This window comes from Rhipicephalus microplus, chromosome X, assembly GCF_043290135.1.
Source record: "Rhipicephalus microplus isolate Deutch F79 chromosome X, USDA_Rmic, whole genome shotgun sequence".
NCBI classification, from domain to species: Eukaryota; Metazoa; Arthropoda; class Arachnida; order Ixodida; family Ixodidae; genus Rhipicephalus; species Rhipicephalus microplus.
In genome coordinates this window covers 191928504-191947455 of record NC_134710.1, presented here as the reverse complement: position 1 = coordinate 191947455, position 18952 = coordinate 191928504, and the positions used below count along the sequence as shown (strand labels likewise).

The 18952-nt window shown below is 41.2% G+C and overlaps 1 protein-coding gene across 1 annotated transcript in view; it reads left to right on the top strand.

The window, feature by feature from the left end:
- The window catches only part of LOC119177337 (tachykinin-like peptides receptor 99D), a 479365-nt gene that overhangs the window by 58094 nt on the left and 402319 nt on the right, over positions 1–18952 (top strand). The window contains exon 2 of the mRNA XM_037428811.2: positions 3725–3842. The gene's annotated coding sequence lies outside the window, so the exon portion shown is untranslated. The remainder of the gene's footprint in view (positions 1–3724; positions 3843–18952) is intronic.

Below are 18952 nucleotides of genomic sequence, written 5' to 3'. Positions count from 1 at the left end.
GAAAGATGCCGCTCGGGCGCTGCGGTGCTGTCGATCTCCGCTGACGTAGAGAAAATGTCGCGAACAGGCTTTTGACCACGCGCTCGCAGAGTTCGTAAACTTTTTTTAGTCGGCTGCACCTTTCTCGACTTTCATCCTGTAAGGGCAGTTTGTTGGCCCTGTTGGTGTAACATCTCTTTTTTCCTTCTTAACCCTTCCTGGTACCAATAAATCTTTGAATTAGTCCCGCCGATGACGTAAAATGCACTCAGAAAGTTTTCTTCGAGACTGAGAGAAACTGATACGTGATACGAGAGAGGCATTTGCTACTGAGTGAGGATCAACTGTTATATAGGCGTCACAAAAGGGAGAGGGAAAAAAATTGCCTGATATGATCCTAGCGTTTACGAATGCCTCTCATTTTCAAGAAACAGCAGGAAGCTTTTCCAGTCTATACTTCTTATATGTTTGTGAAGGCTATACGCCTATCACTCCATTTTATGAAAGAAGACGGTACGAGAGTTCCTCGAGACCACAAGGACACAAAATATATTTTGAAAAAAACCTCTTTGTTTGCTGAACTAGAATGCTGGTGCAGACTCCGCTGCGCACTTCGACTTTTCTCAGAAAGTTTGTAAAATATTTTACTGCTTTTATTTGCTTTGGTTGAAAATTTAGTAGAATATTTGTTATATATTTGGTGGTGCCTTGCGCTTTTCGTTCTTCTCAAGTGTTGTTTTTCTGTTTTTACTTTTGGCGAACAAGAATAGCTGCCCCTAAGAAAACCTCATATATGAAATGCCACCATCTCTCTTTCTCTCTCTCTCTGTCTCTCTCTCTGTATATATATATATATATATATATATATATATATATATATATATATATATATATATACATATATATATATATATATATATATATATATATATATATATATATATATATATATATATATATATATATATATACATATATATATATATATATATATATATATATATATATATATATATATATATATATATATATATATATATATATATATAGTGTGTGGGGGACGGTGCGATCGCAAAGTGGTTGTTTCCTGCGTTTGCAGTACATCGCAGTCATTTATGAATGAAGGTGTCAGCAATTTCATCAAAACTGAATGCCTCATAATCAGCGCTGTCTGCCTTGCGCAGATGCGAAATCAATGTGTTTGTGTACACATCTATTGTTTGGCTCTCGTGGTATTGTATATATAAGTGGTGTGAAGGAAAACCGAAGTGCAGGTCAAGCCCAAAGCAGTGAAGGCTTGACTTCATGTTCACAGGAACACTACTGCATTTCTTATCCCTCGATGTGCTTTCGCTTCTTTTCTAAGTATATTATTGACATTGTGCGGGAGTTACGCTGGACGTGATGATGGAGAAGACTGAGCGAAATTGTTGACATGGTCAATATTGATAATGCCGCACTCAGCTATCTGAATAATTGCATAGATAATGAGGTATTTGGCTTTCGTTTTAGATGATTCTCGAGACATAGTTGTTTCAATTAATAATGATAAATTGATCCTTTTTTTTCAAAAGAAATATACCCTTAAAAAACAAAAATCACCTGTACAATAGAGCACTGTCATTTAAGCAGTAAAACCCAAAACGCAATATTCCCAAGTTTTGCTTACTTTGCTGTAATTAAGTCGGAACAAATGCACGCCGAGTTTTCAACATACACAAATCAGGGCTACAACTAGTTACATGCGAAAATAAACGAGAAACATAATCAATACAAAAGTGCTGAGGTCACATCAATTCTGCGTAATTTATTGCAATTCAATGTGTCAAACATTTGAATTCGAAAAAAGTAAATAAATAAATGATAACCTTGATGACGTCACGAAACACTGAATGGTGAATTAAAAAAAAACATGAAAAGGGAGGAGCGAGAACTAGAACCCAATATGATTTGAATCACTCCTCTGCTTTTCTCTAAGCAACACTTTTTGATCAAAAGCACTGTTTTTTCTGCAATGATTACAGTGCTCACGTTATTTAAAGTTCACTTCAATGCATGTGTACTCAGTTATTTTTTTTTAGCTATGGCAGTGTGAAATGTCCTGAAAGTGTTTTTGTTTACATCCTCTACTTGACGCTATTGCAATCGGTCACTGAACGCTGGTGTGTCATAGCCTGAAAAGGCGTAACCGTCAAGTATCGCTCAGACTTTCTTCTTTTAATGCAAGCAGTGACTTGAACACTTCTTTTTTTTTTTTGCTATGGTTCCTTTTGGCGTGACTTTTCGTTCCACGCTCAGGCTCACATTTACCGTGATGGTTCCTCGCAAAAAAAGTGCCAATAAATTGCCTCAGGGAAAAATGTATGACAACTAGAAAGATTTCTATTTTTTTTTTTTCGCCACTCTGGCAAAATTGGTCGATTCTGTTCATCAATGCACCATGCAGTCAACATCTCAAAGGAGGACCGTCTTAGTGTGGCGCTTGTCTTGCAAGAAGCCACGGTACTAAATCTGTTCAAGTTCATCAGCTGTTCTTCTGTAATGACAACATTGCGCTGTTTCACTTCACTTTCATTAGTCTTAATACGCGAGTTTATTCTATATAAAACCAATGTAAAGTACTTACAATTCATCATGAGCTATAATTCACAGATGCTCTCGTGTAGTATGTTGAACATACGCGGGGAAACTCTGTCTGTCATTGAGGTCAAGCGCTCTTCGATAGAGAAGTATTTACCACATAAAGTGTTTTAGCACATAAATGCACGTGATGCACTTAGCACTCGTACGTCGCGTCTGTGAAAGCCAGTTATCACCTTGAACCCCTTGGAGACACGTATTCTCTATGAAGTTGGCAAAAATGGTGCTAATTACGTGAAGTTGCATATACCATATAGAAAGCCAAGTTACGTACTGCTCAATCATATGCTATACAGCCACTGTTATGTGAAGGCATCACTTAGACAGAGTACAATTATTTCTTGCACCAAGGCCAACTATATGCATGAAGCCTACGTTATCAGTGATACATGCACTAGAAAAAAAATACAAATTTTCTTGGCTAGAATCCAAGTTTCTCTTGGGCACATTTGGGACTAATTGTGCTTGCATACTGCGCGTGTACGAGCAGTTGGTTTAACACAAAGAAAAAAAATAGCTTAATGTATTTGGTAAAAGGGTTGATTAACTGTGCATGTGGTAAAGGTGGTAACAGAGCATGCATGCGTTGAACTCAATGACGAGAATGATAGAATATCGCACTTGGATCCCGAGTCACCGATGTTAATGCATGTGCCATAATTGAAAAACACTTAGTTGTTATATTTAAATATTTATTTTTGAGAGCAAATCACGTTTATGAGAAACAGTCATGCACTTCGTCAAGTTTCCCACTCTTGTTAGCCACCGTTCATTCTAAAGCATGATGGTCCAGTTTTACTTACCGATTCCGCCACCAACGAAAAATGCTGGAATAGCTTTCATAAAAAAATTACGTGGCGTATATTGAAAGCATACACTTGAGCACGTGGCTAGATATTTTCAGTGCTCACTAGAAAATCGTTAATCTTGAAAGACCGAGAGAATAAGTGTTTTCAATCATTTCATGCGCAATAAAAGAACGTCGCTGAGTGACTCAGAAAAAAAAAGTTTTTTCCCACGGGATATTTGCACCCTTTACTTTAATTGCTTGTGTTTTCGAGAGAAAATGAGTTTGATGGCTTTCTTCGTGCTCTTTTCTTTTCAGTGGCACATCCGCGAAAGCTCCGGTCTGCATCGATGCTTGGCACACCAAGCCTGATCCTGGATCTGGTGACCGTAGCTTCGGGTGAACGAAGCATTGAAGAGAGTCCGTAGCTGCTAATGTAAGTCCGTGAAGTATACGATTTGAATAGTGCACCGGGCTTCTGGTTATAGAAATGCCTCGCGAAACCACGCAAATTGAATTTCTAATGCCTAAATACATTTGTTTGTTAATATGACAGCTTTAGATATTGTCTTAACGGGAGAGGAAACTGCCTTCTGGAAGGCAGGATTCAGACTATTTATTGGCGCCTCACATTTTCCTGAATAACGCAACTTGCCCGAGTTAGGGGGAATACAAACACCACCCGAATCGAATTCGTTCTGCGGGATTTCACAACACGCACGAATTGTTATGAAAGGGGAAGATGACATCCAGTCTTTCGCCGCACCCGATGGATTTTCCATATTCGGTGTGTCCATCGGCTTCGAGTTGTCGTATAATTCGCCCTCACGCGGTGAATCGAGGACTTCCCGTGTTGCTTTCCATTTACTAAAAAATGAACAAAGGTGTTGTTGTTGTTGACATCTCTCAGCGATGTCTGCCCATTTCCTCTTATTTGTTTGCTTTGGGCGACAATGCCAGGTAGGCATTGGTCTCATGTTTTCTCCGCGGAGCGAGACGAATTTCTCTACAGCCATATGGGAAGGTTGATTTTTAGAAAAATACCTGCGAATTTTTTATAGCGCTGTTCAACAAATGGCGAAGTACATACTTATTTTTTTTTCAAAACGCCACGCTCAGCATTAAGCAGACCGCGCTTTCAAAAAAAAAAAAGAATTGTTGATTTCGTAACACAAACGTGTGAAAACACTCCGCTAAGGGCTATACACGCCTGCCGACTCTTCTGAGACCTTCGTGGAAGTCGCGGCCAACAAGTTCATATGTATGATGAATCGCTTCTGGCTTCGTGCCAACCGCAGTGAAAGAAACGTGCTACAAGTTGTCGCTTTGTTGAGCCGCGGTTGGAGGACCATTTTACGACGGGACGCCACTTCGTGAGGACAGGCGGGAACTTACAAACGCTTCCTCTTTCCCTCCTGCGGTGTCGTCCCTGGTTGTTGGACTACAATTTCGCATCGTGGAGCAAACGACTATTCTGGTCTCAAACTTTCAATAACGCGGCAAAATGTTGCTGCTTGGCGAGACAGTAACGACGCTCGAGGCAGCGCTCTTCATCACGTATCGGAATCCGATCCTTCCAGTGTTTTGTTCGCACTCTCGTGAAGAGCACGAACAACGCTCCGTTTCCTAATTACGTACAGAGCACACTTTATTTATACAGTGACAGTGGTATTAAGTACGATCCATATTTTCGTCGTATGAGAATCAATGGTGAGAATTTGTAACGTGATTGCTTTATTAAAAAAAAAGTTGAGGTTACGGTCGTAATCGCGAGAAAAGTGTCTATGATGTTATTTGTCTTTTGGTGTTCATTTCGTAGAGCATGCACGTTCATCCTTTGTAGGCACTGTTATCTTGTTAAAAGAGTGTTTCACGTGGTGTAAGCAGTTGCTAACTAAAGAAACAGTGTTGAAGCTGTATAACGCAATAAAAGAAATCCACCTCACATGTTATGCTTCTGCTTACGGCCGGGTGCGCTGTTATCACACGTTGTGCATGGCGTTTAACGTCCAGTCGCATTCGCTTCCACATAAATATCACAAGTAGAAAGAAACTATGCACACAACGAGAAATAATTGATTGATATGCGGGGTTTAACGTCCCAAAACCACTATATGATTATGAGAGACGCCGTAGTGGTGGGCTCCGGAAATTAGGCCACCTGGGGTTTTTTAACGTGCACCCAAATCTGAGCACACGGGCCTACAACATTTCCGCCTCCATCGGAAATGCAGCCGCCGCAGCCGGGATTTGAACCCGCGCCCTGCGTGTCAGCAGCCGAGTACCTTAGCCACTAGACCACCGCGGCGGGGCCACACATCGAGAAAGAAGCAGTCGGCATAATTTTTGGCATACAAAAATTTCATAAGTATCAATATGATCGCATCTTCGTCGGTATGACTGGTCAGCCACTCACGCTAATATTTGAAGCTAGATATCACAGTAGTGTTGTCGGTCAAACTAGCACTTCGACATTGTATACAAATCAGGCACGTGTATGAGCAATGCAGAGGGTTTGTTGCGTCTGCCATTGTCTGAAAACACTGATGATCTAGATAACTTTTTAAAAACTTTTTTTGGTCAGAGAACTGCTCGTAACGACGAAAGACATCGCACGCGAAACGTCTAAAGATTTTGTCTTCAGTGCTATGCGTGAAATCACATGGCATGGCTGGCCGCGATCTGTGAATGCGCAGTATCAACCTTTTCTTTGAGGCGGTTTAAACTTTTAGTAAATGAGGACTGCTTTATTGTGGAAAACACAGTGGTTATACCCCGTCTTTTTCAAAAAGAAATGCTGTCGTCGCTACATGAACAACACAAAGGATCATTAAAATGAAGGCCTTGACCAGGTCAGGGTAGTATGCTCGCCCAGAATCGATAGTTGCCTCGAACAAACTGTAGAACAATTTCACATATGTCAGAGTTTAAGACCAGTAGGCCAGCTAGCGCCACTGATCCCATGTAGATGGTGTACTAACAGTTGAGAGTGAGAGCACCTTGTCTTTGCAAAAAATAAAAAACAGGATGTTTGTGGTCGCAGTCAATTCACACTTTAGGTGGGTCAATGTAAAAATAATGACTTCAACTAGTGCGAAAAGGACTGTCAAAACTGTAAGGTCACTCTTTGCGATTGAGCTACGGGTTGCCTCATGAGATAGTTATGGAGAAGGGGCCACAGTTCCCAGCAAAAAAGTTTGAGGATTTCTTGCAGGCAAATGGCGTCAAGCATACTTCGACTCCACCTTATCATCCTCAATCGAACGGTGCAGCATAACACGCCGTGCAGACTGTTAAACAGTCATTTCTGAAGCAGCTGTTAGAGGATGAATGAAGCCAAAGTTCTAGATCCTTGCCACTCAAGGTTGATAACACTTCCTTTTCGAGTTTAGAACTACGCCACACACATTCACCGATAAAACACCAGCAGAGTTGTGTTTAAAGAGAAAGTTGCTCACACAACTATCTCTACTCAAACCATACACGGAAGCTACGATCAATGCTAAGTGTGATAGAAAACAGTGCAAATGGTTGTAGGGGCACGCCTTGAGCATTTTCTGTTGGCGATCATGTGCTCGTGCGTACCGTTCGTCGTGAATTTGTGAAGTGGTGGCTTAGAAAGTTATGGTTAGCATGCAATCTCCGGTAACGTGCCTGGTGTACGTTGACAAACACACGCACTTTGTGCATACCAATCACAAACGTTCCACTTCTTTGAAACGGGACGAGTACGTGGAAGGCGGTGGTGATGAAATGTCGATGCCGCATGCTAGCGATGTTTTGGAAGGGACAAATCATTCAGTACAACCTGCAGTGTCGTCACCTCAGCAACTAGTTATGGCCACCCCTCCTGTAGGCATAGAACTCGGGTGACGCGTCCACCACATCGACTGATGTACGAACAGCTGTGACTTTGCTTGGAGAGGAGTGTTATAATCATGATAATTATGTCTGTGGTATAATTTGTCTCTTGCTACCCCGCCGCGGTGGTCTAGTGGCTAAGGTACACGGCTGCTGACCCGCAGATCGCGAGATTGAATCCCGGCTGCGGCGGCTGCATTTCAGGTGGGGACGGAAATGCTGTAGGCCTGTGCGCTCAGATTTGGGTGCACATGGAAAAACCCCAGGTGGTCGAAATTTTCGAAGCCCTCCACTACGGCGTCTCTCAAAATCATACGGTGGTGTTGGTACCTTAAACCCCACATATCTATATTTACGTAGAGCATGTGCGTGCATCATTTGATGGCGCTGTTATCTTCTTAAAAGCACGATGACCAGCCTGCGTCGACTCAGGTGCGTTCCTGCCATCATATGCTCTAAACGGCCTTCGAACATCGGCGTCTTGACTCTAACAGTTATGAGTTATCCGTTTTACTTTTGCCTTATCTTGCAATTACTGGTGAAATCTGAAGCCTTCTTGTATATTGCTTTATGTACAGTGCTACGACAAACCATTATTTCTTTTACAGCCGTTTTTTAGAGCTGTCTCTTTTCTGAGGTATGACAGGCTAGCTGTAGTTGGACAGTATGTGATGAAATTTGTCATGTCTTTCGTGACAGGGCGTTAAGGAATTTTAAGCGTCCTTTGTAACCAGTCCTAAAATTTTCGCTGCATATGTGTTCAGACGTGTGTAAATAAAAATAAATTAATTTCGGTCTTCTGGCTAGGAGCAGGCCTACATCATACAGATTGAATGCGCATAATAATTGGCGGTTGCATTTTTATTAATTGATATCGGCCAATATTTTATAGCGAAGGCCATTTTCTGAAATATTGTACAGGAATGAAGAAATACATAAGGAAGATGAAAGAAATGAACGTATTTTTTTGATCATGACATAAAACGGAGCACATAGACGGAGGACATATGTCGGCCTTCTTATTTCTCCGCAAAGTCATTGCGGCTACAAATGCATTTTTTATGCCTTATAACGGCCTCTTTGCAGCTACACCCCTCTCTCCCCCCCCCTGGTCTCCTACAACCTTTTTTCGATAATATGAAGACTTCTTTTAGAAGCAAAAGTATGACCTGTACAGGGTTGTTGAGCAAGAATTTTTAAGGAAGGATTTATTTGTGACCTTATTTTGCGCCTCCTGAATGAATAATGAAACTCCTGTCTGTATGGATGACAGCAAGCCCGCCGCGGTGGTCTAGTGGCTAAGGTACTCGGCTGCTGACCAACATGTTGCGGGATCAAATCCCGGCTGCATTTTCGATGGAGGCGGAAATGCTGTAGGCCCGTGTGCTCAGATTTGGGTGCACATCAAAGAACCCCAGGTGGTTAAAATTTCCCGAACCCTCCACTACGGCGTCTCTCATAATCAAATGGTGGTTTCGGGACGTTAAACCCCACATATAAATGATGAACGGATCACAGCAAGAGAGGTGGACAAAAAGATGCAGTAGTTGAAAGTTCGGACAGATTTGTTAGACTCTTTGCGGATGGGCATTTAACAAACAGCACTTCGTAGCATAATACTTGACCTTATCGTTATCATTGCTGAAATTATTGTTTTTCTTTTGATGTCTTTGTCACGAAAACTTAAAAACAGCCTTGAAAGCTCCCGCGAGACTGACGCAGCGTTACGTATAATGCCGTTTTCATTTCGCCTTCCCATTCACAATATATCGCCAATGAAGTTAAGATAAAAAAAAATAAGTCCTAGACTTATCTGAGAATTTTTTTATCCAAATCTTGTTTTGCTTCCCTGTACCAGAAACTGCATGAAAAAAATGAAGTTAGCATTTAGGTTTAAATTTATTAGGACAGAAGCTTGGAAATATTCATATTTCTATAGTCCTTGTGAGCCTATTGAGACCTGGAGACAAACAATTCCTGAATTCAAAGTAGTTGCTTCTTTTCCCAGTCAGTTGGCGTTAACTCAATATGTCTGGAAAAATTTGACTTAGAAAGATGTTTCTAAAAAAAGAAGTGCTCGAAAAGCAACTATATACGTCGTCGAATAAGTGAGTGTTCCAGGGATTGTGCAGGCTAAGATACACAGGAACAAGCGCGCAACACACAGACAAGATAGAAAAAAGAATCGCGTTAGTTACCCGTTGGCACTACAAATCTCCCCTAACTCATGCTTTAAACGCCTATTAAAACGTTTTTAATCCAATGGGCTACAGACCTTTGTGTCTAGGCTGTGAAAGCAGAGCCTTGTAATCCCAGAGAGCTTCTGGTCTAGCAGTGTTTGGATTCCAAGTTTGCCATTAAGGAAAAATAAAGTACTTCAGCTGTACTTATCTAGAGGAAAAGCCGTTGTGTAATGAAATACTAAAAACACGTCACATCCGTGAAATAATGAAAGTGAGACTCCGTTTTTAAACATGTGGTGGCTGGGTAGTATATATTTTTGTTGGCGATCACAACTTATTGCCGATCACTATAGCGTGCCTGTGCAACCGACATCGAATTTTTGTGAGCAAACAGTGGTCTGCAGGCCTCTAATATTAGCTTTTTCACCGTGGTCAATCGAATAATACTTCCGTCAGCGCCAGCCACCAAAGACGCGTCAGCAGGGAGGAAATTAACCCGCACACATATCTCTTCACAGGCAATGAATAAAGAAGAGCTTTAAAAATTGCTAAACAAAGTGCCCTGTCTGCGCCACAATGGCTAGAGTGGTTGCCTTCCACACTCTTGGTGCCATATAAAACCATATTAACCCTCTTGAAAAGACGGGACTATACGGTATAGTTATTACTTGTACATTGCTTCACTCACAGACAAGAACACTGCAGGGATGAATAAGGCCGACGCTGGTCCGCGTTTTTTTTTTTTCGACCGGAAATTGATTACGAAGGTTTGCGTAAACATGCTGACCAGTGGTTTCATATTCTGCACCATAAAAAAACAGGTTTATGACACTTCAAATAAGTGAATTTACAAAATTTCAAGAGATTACCATTTTCAGCCGATGTATGCCTTCTTTGAATAATTTCGCTGATGCCAGCTGAGATATTTGTTTTTCGTGAAAATCCCCACCGGGAAAAATTGAGAGCAGGTTTTTGTTCTTGTTTCTGCTGTTGTTGCCAGGATCCATAATACCGTAGCTTCGACTAGTCAATACACAGCAATGGTCCTTTGCCCAAAGTTTCGGGGATTCTTTAAAGCCATGTGTTGCTCGCATTGAAAAACCTACCACGCCACTAAAAAAGTGCATTGTGTGAATTGTGTGGTTCACATTACACTTCTTCCCCTGCTGGAGAGTGAAAATTTTATAATAAAAACAAAGTAAAGTGAAGAAATAAATCTGGCGCTCACTCTTGAAGATCGACCAGTGCAAGTATCATTTCTGAGAACCAAGACTGTTATTTCACGCGCCATTGTGGCCGGATGACTTGCGACCAAATATTGTAGTTTTCTCGAGAATTTACACAAGTTTCACAATGAATAAACTGAGGGAACTAGAATAGATGGCAGGCGCCGCAATCTGCTTTCGCACCGCATGGCTGGAGTCCAAACAAGTATCTATCTATCAACATATATATATATATATATATATATATATATATATATATATATATATATATATATATATATATATATATGTGTGTGTGTGTGTGTGTGTGTGTGTGTGTGTGTGTGTGTGTGTGTGTGTGTGTGTGTGTGTGTGTGTGTGTGTGTGTGTGTGTGTGTGTGCACTCTTTTTCTTTAGTGCCACACGAACACTAAAGAAATGTGTCGCCTTGTGTTGAAGCCACGACAGAATTGATTTGCAATACACAATACACGCGCAAGCGAGACGAATCGCTGACGCCCTATCCAACCGCTGTGGTGCTTTTTCCATACGCTCTGTCGTATTTATGTTGTTTTCATAACCTTGTTTGTCTTTTCGCTGTTTTCTCATTTGATATATCGCACAGACGCTCCCTTACACGCAAGACAATGACACTCGGGCGCAGACAGTGAATCTGAGGCATATGTGTACGCGCACAAACACAAACCTACTGCTTTCGCAGTAGGTTTGTGTTTTTATTTTTCGTTTTCATTCTTTTGCGTTGTCTTTCAAGAAGGTTGATGAGTAGCCTTGCGCTACGATGGAAAAATGTGAGTGGGTCGCGATGGCGACACGCTCCGCCACGAGCACTTAGACATGCATGCGTCACGCGGGTGAAATAATTTAGGGGTAGAAAAAGGAGACATAGTGTTACCGTCGTGGAGGATGTACGAACACCCATGATTGTTAGGCAGCGTTTCTTGTCGATGGTGGCGCGCGTATTCTTATTTGCGCAACGGGGAGCGGTCGATCGTCGCAGGCGACACTTCATCCTCACACCACCTGCTGTGCAGCCGAAGAAAAGAAATGCCAGTATGGCACAGCCACAGCGGGACAACGGGTGGTCATACAGCCAAGCGCGAACAGTGAGCCCGCCTGTATTGCAACTGTGTGGAGTTCGCACAAGCATCTCCTCTTTGTGTCACTACGTGATCGTGTTTTCTTTGTTGGCCCGCCTCGCGCAAGTGACGCAGTGATTGTGGAAAAGGTGCCACTACTGCGCAACCACCGTGTCTCGCCCCCTCACTTTTCGGTTTCCTGTCTCTCTTTTTTTTCTTTTTGCCTTCCAAACGCAAGAATCCATTGAAGTATACGTATTGACCGCTTTGAAACTTGCCGTTACTGATTCGACGCTCTAGAAAACTGAATTGGCTTCGACGTCTTTTTCATGGAGCAAGAAAAATTTCCCTTATTTCCTGTGTTATCTTGAGAAGTTTAATTTAAAAACTCATTTGCTCTTTGTTAACTTTTCACTCACCATTTTACTTTATTTTCTTTCTCATGTGATGTAACTAGAGTTGACCTTTCAGCCATGGTCTGGAATTAGCCAACACTAAAGAAAAGGATATATATCTGTTTCGTTTGTTTTTTCGTTATGCAAATGAGCATTTGTATTAAAAACGCCATCTACCATGTAAATGTTTTTTTCTTGTAGTTATGCAAATATATGTAAAGAGGATGGCTCGGTAAGTTGATTAGGTTGGTACGAAGGAGCAGGCAATGAACATTGTCCATGGGGACGGCAATTTTTACCGAAAAGGATAAGTATGGGAATAAAACCTTGCGGCTTTTTGAGCAATTTTTGCAACCAAACAAATGAAAGAAAATTCTATTTTACTCTTAATCTCGCTCGATGCAAGCGATAACATTTTTACATATGATAGTTTTGCTGTTGGGTGCGCAGTTTAATGAGTTATACTGCTTATTAAATTCATAACGACACTCTGAACTCGGGTTGACACGCTCGGAAAATATCATTTACGCATGTATGGATGTTTGCCGATTGGATGTAGTTAATCTCGCAATCCCATTTCACTGAACAGATGGCTTTGGTGGACAGGTGTTTTGTACATTAGGTTGTGTTAAAGGTAGCATACTTGTTCAAATATTGATAAATCCTACAAGCAAAAGAGCACCGACGCTCGTGTTTATATGGTACGCCACGTCCACATGTTTCAAAATTAAATTAATTATTTACAAGCTTGATGCAAGACAACGCGAGGTTTTACATGTCTTTGTAATGTGTCGCGTTGTCTATACAATATACAGGTTGAGTTCTATTTCTGGACGGCATCGTTCACAGCGTTAGCTGCTTCCTAGAAATCATCAAGCGCGAGTCGCTCGGGAAATGAGACGCGTGAGCATGACGAGTGCTCAACATGGCGCCACCTCACATCGACAAGAGAAATCTAAATCCATTCACTAATATTTTCTTCAACGCCTTGCGTGGCAAACTCTGTAAAAACTGTAATTTAGCTCCAGTTGAGCGCATACCAAACTCCGCTAATGTCTTTTTTTTTTTTTGAGCTGTCGACCTATTCAGACAATTTTTAGCCGCCTGTCTGACCATTGTCCTATTTGCTTAACTGCCTCCTTTGCGGTCTTCACCAAGCTCTCTATTTTGCTGCCTACCTGAAAACTGGAATGGAGCTTGAAGGGGCCATGACACGGCCACCCAACGATATGTAGTTTTCAGTGAAAAATAGATGTGGGATTTACTGTGCCTATAAAGACATGAAAAGTGGGCTGTAAAGAATATTTTATTGCAAATCTGTCCCCAGGAAATCACCACCTCTAAATACCGCTCACCACCGGCGATCGCCATTTTGCTATGGCGCCTGTGACCTCACATGCAGCAACGAGTGGTGCCATCATCGTCTACCAAGTTTCATAGGCTCGAAATCAGTTAATTTCAGTGCCAAACAGGAAAAACTTCAAGAATCTCGGTTTCACGCTCGGAAGGATAAATAGCCTTCGCCGGAATGCAGACACTCGCACAGCCAGCTGCTTCTTACGTCACGACTTGCAAGTACGCCGGTATTGCCCTTCTCTCAGGCCGCTCTCGTATTTGTAAAAAAATTTCAATTATAAACTTAACTGCGCAAACAAGTGCGCTAAAAGTTCGCCAGCTTCTTTGTTACTGCTCAATAATTACCCGCAATGAAAAATTATGACGAAAATTGGGTTTCATGGCGCTCTTTAGGTTACCGCTATCCGCTTAGCTTTCCATTCGTGTGTCAACGGTGAGTAATGAAATTACACCCACAGAGATAGCCGGCAAAACATAACAAAGTATAGTTTGCTAAGTATCCTTCAGCAATGTGTTCCTTGCTTGTGCATAAAATCGTACAGAACAATAGAAGCGAGCTTCGTTTCACGGTACACGTGGCATCCTGCTGCACTCTTACAGGAAGTTTCCGCTAAACTTGAAACAGAGAGTGAGCGAGAGAAATAAATGGGTAAAGGCAGGAAGATTGTCCTGAGATGTGCCCTATAGACTCCACAACAATTGGGAAGGGGACTAGGGAGAATATATATATATATATATATATATATATATATATATATATATATATATATATATATATATATATATTTGTAAACAGTGAACGGGATGTATGGAAAAAAACGCAATGTACACTGGAGATTGTCCACGCAAACCACATTGTTCTTTTTTTATTTTCTTTTTACGTCTCTCATATATAATGTATATATATATCAATATATATATATATATATATGAGATCTAACAGACAATAATGCCAATGAAGGTATAGGGAAAGTTATTAGGCCAATTGTAATGTAAATGAAAAGAAAGAAAAGTGGGTGAAAAGATAACTTGCCGTGGGCAGGATCCGAACCTGCGACCTTCGAATAACGCGTTCGATGCTCTACCACTGAGCTACCACGACAGCCATCCCCCCAGCCACTTTACTGGGTATCTATGTCAATTTAAACGTGGGAGTGTCAGTCAGCGCCACTAGTAGCCATGGCGGTGAGTGTGGTACACTCTTTATGAGCCTGTTTGGCGTCACGTAGCACGTGAACTTATCACTAATTGGCAGCTGACCAATAGCCCACCGTATACAACCTAGGGGCACCAGGTCTGCCAGTACGAGACCCTCGTTAATGAATAAGGGAAACAAGTGCATACTTAAGGGCTCGTTTTTCGTGTTTTGCACAATATTAATGATATCTAACAGACAATAATGCCAAGGAATGTATAGGGGAAGTTATTAGGCCAATTGTAATGTAAATGCAATGAAAGAAAAGTGGGATCCTGCCCACGGTAAGTTATCTTTTCACCCACTTTTCTTTCTTTTCATTTACATTACGATTGGCCTAATAACTTCCCCTATACCTTCCTTGGCATTATTGTCTGTTAGATCTCATTAATATTGGGTAAAACACAAAAAATGAGCCATTGAGTACACACTTGTTTCCTTTGTATATATATATATATATATATATATATATATATATATATATATATATATGTATATATATATATATATATATATATATAAATATATATATATATATATATATATATGTATATATATGTAAAAAAGGAAAATGAAAAATGTAGTTTGCGTGGAAAATCTCCAGTGTACATTGCGTTTTTTTCATACACCCCGTTCACTGTTTACAAACACAGAATCTTGATGACTTCTGGTTTCGTAAACTGATTTGCCTGAATAGCATAGGTGAGCAAGAAGAGCGTTAGCAAATATCCCGCCAATTTTCTACACTTTCCCTCCATCATTTGCCAAAGTATATTAAAATAAATCTTCGTTTGCGCTATAAAAAAAACTGAAAGACTTTGCCTTGAGCTTTGCGCACGTTTTTTTTTTTATCTGAAAAACTAATAAGAGACTTTCCTTACCCTTGAAAAAGCGTTAAAACGTCCTTTCAGTTTCGACGTTACCATCTGGTAAATGAGGTGACCGGAAGTCTTTTTCGCGCACAACGCTTGCAATCTTGAAACCGTCTGTACAAAATAAAACTATGGCAAGTTTGCGCAAGAATTGCCAAGTCTCAAGGAAGAGTGGAGCTGAGCGGCTTTCTTCGTTGCTCTTCATTTGCCTCTACCGTTTTGTCTCCCCCGAAACGTGGCTGCCGCCCCCGGAATCGAACCCGTGACGTGCGGGTCAGCAGTCTAGCATCACAGCCACTGGTCTACCGCGGCGAACCATGCGCAGATATGTATAAGCCGTCATGTACAAGACGACCTCCGCTAATGATAAGTCCAGGGACGTGATTGGGGAAAATTTGCTTTTCCCAACAATCTCGGCGTACATGCATTTTTTTAGTATGACCAAGTTCCCAAGCCTTAAGAGTTCATATACACACTCACTTCTTCCGGCAACATGCTCACTTTTGTTATAACGCAAACTGAGTAGCAGTAACCGAGGTTCACTTTAGCAGATGCGTTCCACAACATTCGTCATTAAGAAAGCTATTTTTATATAGTGTCATGCAGCTAGACCTTCTTCTCTATGAGCGAGAAGCAGTGATTTACTAGTAGCAAAACTTTTCACGTTAAAACTTCCCACAGCGGCGTCCATTCAGTATAAAACTTTCCACAGCGGTGTCCGTCAAAGTAAATGAAGAAAATACAACGCTTGTAGTGACCTGAAAAAAAGAAAAGCTGAAACTGAAGATTTTTTCTTTCATTTTCTTTTGTTTTGTTTTAAATTGATGATGACTCGTGTATGCGGTAATATTCCGAAAACTTCTTTCTATTATTATGAACTGTGAGGCAATTTTTCACAAAAACAATTGGTGCTTGTCCCAGAATGATCTATACTCATAACCACATTTTCTTTTTTCTTAAATGTCGGAAGATATGTTTAGCCACATCTTGAGGCCATTATACCTAAATCATAAATATGAAACAGTGACTCGCATAACCAGCATCATAAAACATCAAAATAAGACTATAAACGTATGTCAGGCACTTATACGTTTAATGAAAGATGAAAAATCTGTAAAGAAAGTTTTTCGATTTCTTTCCCTCTCTCTCTCACACACACACATGAACCAGGCTATTCGACTACAATAAACAACAACAAAAACACAAGTTGGTAATGAGAACGTAGAGAAAATTAGGTATGCTAGTTAACTGCTTTTCTAAATAGTTTATCATTTCACTGTTTGCGAAAAATTTTTGTGGCCCCTTAAGCCAATCTTTGAATGTTGGGACACAATGGGGCTCCAACCACAGAAAAAAAGGCTGCTTACGGGAACTTCGCACAGACCACAACAGGTCTCTTGGTACTTGTGATGTAGGGTACACACTCACCGAGATGGTGTTCCGCAGATGCTTCCATCCTGCTGCTCTGCTGAAACTCAGATGGCATCGTCTTCTTAAGGAGCAAATGATGTGATGCTGATTCGCATGGTCGTAAAAGCGTGTCATTGGAAGAAATCGTTTAGCATGCTGCCACAGGCACCTCAAGGATCGCCGTCTAATCTGCATTGTCACAATTACACATGCTCATCAAAACTTGATGAACGCGCAGCTTGAGACAGACACAAAAACTATGAATCACGTCTTATTACTGAAGCTTCCCATATCAAAATTAGTGAAAGCGTACATGTGAGCCGGCCTTCGACTGTATACCTTACATAAAAATTGATCATGTTGGACTTCTGAACCCCAAAGGCAAGACAGTATTTTCTTTCTCGCCTTCACTGTCCTTATAAAAGCGCTATCTCCTCCTTGCCAATTATTTCTTCATAAAACACATGAAATGTGAGCACTGAGCTTTCGGTGAGTCAGAATTTCATGCTTTTCGACTACATGCTGCATTCTCCACTAGCGCAGTCGCAAATGTAGAAAACGAAGGGAAGTTAGTTCATCTCGAATGGTATTGTCATGCATAACAAGGGATAGCGGACGCGTGACTGCATAGAAAAGCATCTCGTAATATATCTCGTATGTCACGTGAGTGAACTGCTGGCGTCACGACTTTTGCCGCAAAGACGGGGAATAACAAGAGAGAACAGTGGGCTCGTTCTTGGTATTTTAAAGGCTGTTTAAGGACCCTTCAAAGTTGGTTACCTTTAATGTATATGTGCATGTGAACAGATTTACGGGCGGCACTGCCATTCCTGAACTTTCACGGATAAGTTTTGCGTCTTCCATTTTTTATTTCCACCAAGATGCGACCCTTTTCAGTCAGTAATCGGCACCGTGTGTTGTCTGGTTTCCTGCTGTTATCTCCGTGTTTGCACATCTTACTTTATTCCGTGATGAATCCTCAACAACTAGACTTCAATAGCGTTCATTAGAGGTGCACTGGAGGCCAACAGCGATGTGGCGTCCTATACCAGCAGGAGATTTCGATCTCCTGCTGGTATAGAATCCAATTCTATACCAGAATATATAAGAATCCAATTTGGTCGAAGTTTCGGGAACCCTCCACATCGGCTTGCCTGATAGTCATATTGTGGTTTAGGTAAGTGAAATCGTAGAACTTATTAAACAGCCATGTGTCATCTTTGTCAAATTCCTCAGTTCCACTCACGGCGCTATTCGCAGTGGCACACTGTATGACTCCAAATGGCGCCGGGACGAGGTTAAACCTGTTTTTTAGCATAGGCACAGAAAGGATGCGCGGACATACGGATTGTGCCACTTTCATTGGAAGAGGTCATGAGCTATACATTTAAATGAATAAGAGACGAAAAGACTTTCCCCAACGCTGGAGAGTGCTAAGGGCTCGTCATTTACCTAATTTCCGTAGTGCGAAACGTTATATTTCAGCTGCTGTTACCATGCATAAACGATGCTTTGCGAAATCTTGTACTTGCTACAAGAAATCGTATCAAAATTAACGCATGAACTAAACGGCACTCCGAGGTAGTCAGTACTGACCCTGCCTGACGGATTTGCCGCAGTAGTAAGCCACTAGCGAGTATAGCACCATCGCTGCTGAGCGAACCCACATTAACGTAGTGATGGTTTGCAAACACATTACGCCGTCGTCATTACTTTGGTAATTATGGGCGCACAGTTACTTCTTCACCAAGAAACAATCATTTAACATCCCATTCAGGAGCGCGCAGTTACTTGTTCATCAAGAAACAATCATTTAACATCCCATTCAGTAGCACTGGTGTAGCAGCCATGCTCATACTATAGCCTTTAAAAGGGTATACACGTCAGCTTGTTGGTGATTTAAAACACATTCCTTGACCATATAAAATGACTGATTTGTGGGTTTTAACGTCCCGAAACCACCATATGATTA